The sequence below is a fragment of the Fukomys damarensis genome, unplaced genomic scaffold, assembly GCF_012274545.1.
Source record: "Fukomys damarensis isolate Sample0158 unplaced genomic scaffold, DMR_v1.0_HiC HiC_scaffold_14, whole genome shotgun sequence".
NCBI lineage: Eukaryota > Metazoa > Chordata > Mammalia > Rodentia > Bathyergidae > Fukomys > Fukomys damarensis.
Genome location: NW_022900926.1, coordinates 82167456 through 82173940, shown reverse-complemented (window position 1 = coordinate 82173940; position 6485 = coordinate 82167456). Strand labels below are relative to the sequence as shown.

General features: G+C 34.9%; 1 long non-coding RNA gene across 1 annotated transcript; it reads left to right on the top strand.

The window, feature by feature from the left end:
* The first annotated feature begins 2911 nt into the window (after positions 1-2911).
* LOC104871473 lies at positions 2912-5304 on the top strand. Its single transcript, XR_782873.1, has 3 exons — positions 2912-3357; positions 4291-4369; positions 4981-5304. It is a non-coding gene; the product is annotated as an uncharacterized LOC104871473 (long non-coding RNA).
* Positions 5305-6485: the final 1181 nt, after the last annotated feature.

Here is a 6485-nt window from a genome sequence, read left to right as displayed (position 1 = left end):
TTACTTTTGTGCATTTTGCAGCAAAAAACATGGATAATAAAATAGAAATTATTATTCATAATAGGTTGGGATGAATATAGATGAATGCATAGATAAGACTCACAGGCAGATGAATAATAACATTAAATTTGATTTCTTTTTAAGGAAATGTAACTTGTCACGGATTGAAGTGTGCATCAGTTTTATCAAGAATAATATGATATCACTTAGCCCCTCAAAGAAATGAATCAATTTATTCAAAAATATATCATTAAAAAGTTGCTTATGTGGCATGATTTTTGAGGCAAATTTTGATGAGATTTTAAAGCCTAATGAATAATATTTTGTAGGGATTAGTCTCCCAACAAGTCACATATGCAAATGTCCTATTATACTAATAACATAATAGGTGATGTTTAACAGTTTCATTATATCCCTTTCTTTTTTGTAATTTTATTTGTCAGAGTATTTTCTTCAAAAAAATTAACTCCATTTAAAACAATTATATGCTGTTTAGAGAAATAAAATAAATCAAAGTTAACGCTGCTTATTCTATTTTCTCCATTTTTAAGATTGAACTACAAACATGAGTCTGGAACAGAAACATAATACTATATAATTAGGCAGCAGTGTATTTCATTTGTTACATTATATTTCCTTGTTACTGAAATTTCAAATTAATTCATTTTGCTATAGGCATGCTGTTTTGTTTTGTTTTGTTTTTAAACAGTAGAAAGATTAAAAAAAATTAGAGAGTGCTATGTAACTGGCAGTATGGATGTTCTCATCGTTGCTTTCACAGCTTTCCTCAAGCGCTGCACAAAGCCAAAAGGCTATTCAGCAGCAGGGGTGTGAGCACGGAGGGAGGGATTGGGTCGCCCCTCCCAGCTCCATGTAGCTCATTGTTCCTCACTTGTCAGTGTATTTCCCACACCCCACCGCCAGCCACACTGTGCCTTAACCTGGCTGCCGGTTCCATGACCTCTGTGGCATTATTCTCTTTCTCCGCTGTCTACAGTTTTGCTTTGTTTTTCATTTTTCCCAGACTGTGGATGTTATAAGACTCTGTCACTCTGGCAGTTTAGGATAGCGGAAAACATGTGTTGGACTAGCAGTAAAATGAAATTTTCTTGGTGCCCTGTTCCCTGGCTCCTACTGTATCTTCACATCTTACCGCCATGCTTTCATCTCCAGTTTCTCCACAAATTTTCACCATATTCATTAACTTTTTATCAAAGCAGCATGTATCGTGGGGCAAAATCCCTGGGCTGGAGTCACTTTTACTATTTATTAAATTGGCAAATTTAGGAAAAAGATTTAAAAAATAAAAGAACATTTAACTTTTTGAGCCTCCTCTGCAAAATAGGATTATACATATTTACTCCATTTTGACATACATGAAAGGAGGGATATACTCTGTTTAACAGTTGATGACTACAGGTAAAACAAGGGTATTTGAACTTTCTTCAAACTTCACATTTTATAAAATATTTGCTATCAACTGCAGGACATACAAATTATTGGCAATGTTTAGATTTCATTGAAATGAAGCAAATCATATGTAAGTGTTTTGCAATTTTTTTTCTATGCCTGAAGGACAAATATATCTGGAGGGAATTTGAATGGTTTGAGATCTTTTTATGTCAGGAATAGAAATGCTTTCACTGAAATACCTCATTTTAATTTGTAGACATATTTATGTGTTTGAAGAGAGAAGAACCACTAAAAAGGTGTAATAGTGTGAAACACCACCAGTTCCTGCTCCCCTTTTCAAATCAGAAGATGGAAGCTGTTACCCTCTTCTTAAATGTTGCCTGGATTTATTGACTTGTCTGTTCCTATAGTGAAGTGACAGCCAGGGATTTCCGTGACTACATCATACATAGTTTTGTAGTTTTCCTGTGGGCCTCTTGGCACAACTGTATTTATGGTGCTTCCTCTAAAAACCTAGAAGAAGCCTGAGCCACACGAAAGTGTTGCTTGTACATTGTGTGGCGTGCGGCCCCAGCAGAGCACTCATGTGTCATCCAGCATGCACTGCTCTCCACTGGGAATGTCTGTCCAGTCAAACTGTCAGGTGACACCAGTCATCCTTTCCGACATTCCTTGAGAAACTTCTATTTAAAACTGCAAACGCTGCAAAGAGAGTCAGTTTACAGAAAGGTGAGAGATAGTAATAGAGGGTCGTTTTAAGTCGCTGTGACTATGATAGACGGTTTGCTGCATCAATAAAATAACAGAACAAAACTAAGCAATACATTAGCATTTAAACTCTTTTTTTTTCACAGTGGCAAATAAAGACCTAGAATTTAAATGATTGAGAGAGGAATTGTATTTGTGTGTACCAGCTATCTTCATTTATTTGTTCATTTATTCATTCATTCAACCACCCATCTATTGCTTAACTATCTTCAGGTGGAATTTTGCTTGCTGTATCACTGAAAATTTTTCATAAATAATAGTTTAATTTCTCAATAGACATTGTTTTTCAAAATGTATATTACCAGAATCATTTTACTTTCAAAGAAATGTGAAAATTGGCATTTTCAATAATTATTTTTTATTAACACATATTAATTATACATAGTAATGGGGGTCAGTGTGATATTTCTACACAGGCATGCACTACACACTGATCAAATCCAACCATTTATTCTTTGCCACCACACAAACACCCTTCCCAACCCCTAGTATTCACTGTTTTACATTCAGATCCAGGTATACTTCTTGTAGCTTTGACATATAAGAAAGAACATGTGCTATTTGTCTTTCTGTGTATGGCTTATTCCATTTAATATCCTCCAGACTTCTTTCCCATTTTGCTGCAAATGACAAGATTTCACTCTTGATGGCTATATAATATTCCATTTGTTTGGGTGCTGTATTTTCTGTGTTCATTGATCTGTTAATAAGCACCAAGGCTGATTCCATATCTTAGCTATTATCAATAAGTGCCACAATAGACATGGACATGTACACATTTCTTTCACATGTTGATTTCATTTCCTTTAGGTGAATTTCCAGAATTGGACAATGGGATCACATTGTAGATCTATTTTTAGTTTTTTTGAGGAATTTCCATTCTGTTCTCCACAATGGTTGTACTAATTTGCACTCTTACCAACAGTGAATAAAAATTCTCTTTCCCCGATATTTTTCCAGCATTTTTTATAACAGCTATTCCAACTAAGATGAGATGGTTCATATCTCACTGTAGTTTTGATTTGTATTTCACTGATGGCTACAAGTGGGATTACATCACATTAAAATATTTCTGCACAGCAAAGGAAGCAGTCAGCTGAGTGCAGAGAAAACCTACAGAAGAGGAGAAAATATTCACTACCTATTCTTCTGACAAGAGGTTAATACCCAGGATATGTAAGTAACTAAAATTGTAACAGCAAAGCATAAGTAATTCAATCAAAAATGGCCACATGACCTGAATAGACACTTTTTAAAGCAAGAAATTCAAATGGCCAGCAAAAATTGGCAGTTTTAATAAATGCATTATAAAGCACTTCAGGAACAGAGTTGAGATACTAGGTTTTAGGATCTGCTCATTTATCTTAAATTGCGTTAAGTTACACTGATTTTGAAGTATAAGAATTCATGAGCATAGGTTATAGTTTTGTCAGTTTTTTGTAAATACAGAATGTGAAAAGTAGGAAGATAACCCTTAATAGTTAGCTATTAGAACAGTAATAGCCACTTTCTCAACAGTTCTTTAGTCAAATTTTCCAAATAGTTGCACTACTAATCTTTATTTTCAAAGAAAGATCAATCTCATTACTGTCTTATGAATTCTATGACAGCATCCAACACAAAAATTGCATCTTCCAGATGAGAAGAAAATGGAAACAATTTAATGTGTGGACTTGACTTCTTCAGAAAATAAAGCATTTGTTTTATTTTATTTTTCCTTTTTTATCTATCTTTTGGGATTCTTTGACAGTTTTATCTCTTTTTAGCACTTTTTTGGGCTTGTTCACTCTTGAATCTTAAGTTGCAATACTCAAAAAGCTGGAATACCTAATCAAAACAGGCTCTTCCCCTTATCAGTGGAAGTTAAGAGTTAGACACCCAGCAGCTGATAGTGTTTAAAGCCCAATTGCCCAATTCTCTATCTGTTATTTTTTTACCCTGCTGCCAGGGATTGAACTCAGGGCCTTGTGTTTGCAAGGTTAGTGCCACTGAACTAAATGCCCGATCCCTCCTATTCTGTTTAATGAACTCTTGACTATTTAAAGCCAGGGAAAGGAAAAAAAAAAAAAAAAAAAAAAAGGTAAGGTAATTTTTTTTTCTGCTCCATAGAAAGAAGTGGAAAAGAAAAAAAGAAAAAGAAAAGGAAAAGCAAAGGACCAGTAGAGCTCATTCCATAGTGAAAGAATTGGTGAGTAGTGTATGTAATAATTGTTTCAAGAACAAATACAGACTGAGCACCCACTAACATTTAAAAATTCCCCCTTCTCTCTAAAATTTTAACATGACTGTGATGTGAAGGACAGTGTAGCCCACCAAATGAAAGACTTGTGCTGTTGCAACAGGTGACTCTGTTTCAGATAGTGCACATTCTCTAAAGTTTTATGTATGGGGAATTTGTCCTTACTGTGACAATCGAGTTGGGAGGTGGGAACTCTGAAATGAGGCGTGGTGGGGAGTCCTTAGCAGGTCATCTGGGGCCATGACCTCATAGTGAATTGTGAATCTGTCCTCTCTGGCTTCCACTTTCAGTATGTGATTTCTTTCCACACGGTGCCCCTGCCTTTGTGACGCCATCCACTCTTAGTGCCCTCCCCTAAGTCCAAACCAGTGAGGCTAGCACATCTTTGATTCTGAAGCTCCAGAATGTTGAGCTAAATAAATCCCTGCTGCTGTTATTTTTAATAGTGCCGTACAATGGCCTAAAACAGCTAATCATAAAACATTTATTTTCATCTGTCAATAACAAATCTTTTCAAAACAATGGTTTAATGCCTATTATGACTGTATCTATTACCATAGTGTTTGTGAACCTTGAATTACCTGAAGCATCTATTGTAAAGGCTTATCTTCAGCTGCAGAGACCCGGCAATTAACACTGAAATTAACACCTGAAGAATGTTAAAAGCGGTCTTCCAGACTCACCTTTAGGGACTAGGACCTGAGAGTCTGCTTGCTCTCATCTACCACCAAGTGTGACTGTGCCAAGTTTTGTACTGGAGAACTAGTCTCCTGGAGGCTCTATAGGAAGTACATTTTCTCCTAGTTTCACAATGCATGTGACCATACTAGAGTCCTAGAGATGTTTAACTTAACTTGGAGTAGTATTTCCAAACTTATTACACCCTCCCAACATCTTTTAAATGTAGAATTCTTCATATCTCACTTTAATGAAGTGTTTGGAGTAATGTTGAAGATGTTCCTTTATGAAAAAATTAAGCAAAAGAAAACCTTCACTTTTTGGCAAAAATTGTGTATGTATATATGTGTGTGTGTGTATATATATATATATATATATATATATTGATCATGTATTTTTCCCCCTTGCCAATAAGATAATATTTAAATTTAAAAATAATTTTAAATTATATGTGTGCCTCAAATGCTCAGGTTTGCCCAAGGAACATATGCATTATTCATTACTTCAAAGATCTAATTCTAAGACGTTACAAAAGTCCATTTAAAATATTTGCTACAAAGTCAATGGTCACTAGGAAAAATGAGCATATTTTGACTTCTATTATATTTAGTTATGGTTCCTTCATTGGAATTTTTCCTTCATTGTATACCAAGTTATTTACCTTGCCACACTCAAAAACATGTATTGAATCATATTAATTCTTGACATCTGAGTTCTGATGAGTTATACTGAATACATAAATACTATTTAATGTTTTAATGACTTTGCTAGGCTTCTTTATTTCTCTAAACTATAATAAACAGTTGATCCTCACTTTACGTTTTGGAAATATTATTAACCTACTCACCATCCCCTTCAGCACAGAAACCCACTCTATCTTTATAAACTCTTTGAGTCCAAGAATTACATTTTTTGCTTCTTTTTGTCCCTTTTAGTGAGGATGAGGATCACTCTTTTTACTTCTTTCTGTCCCTTTTAGATCCGCAATACTGTTTGAACAAAAGCATTCAGTAAGTCATTGTAAATTGGGTATAATGTAACTAAAAGGAAAAAAATGTTGAGCCTGTGACCACTGTAACTTTCTCAATTAATACGCTTCTTAAAAAATCATAGTCCTGGAGTCGATGTGTTTATGGCAACGTATTTGTTTGCTGACCTTGGACTGCTTTTTGCACTAAATAGATTTTCTATCTGTCTGTATCTTGCTCTTGTTCCTGCTCAGATCCAAAGCTCTGAATATCCAGTTTATACTGTTAAAAGTTAAATTTCAAAGATAATAAACGTCAAAATGGGTGTTTTATAACTGTGGTAAAAAACAAGTGAGAGTTGCTTTACACTGTGACAAAAGTTCTTCAGCTTCTCTGGGCCCTTGTGTTCCCAGACGAAG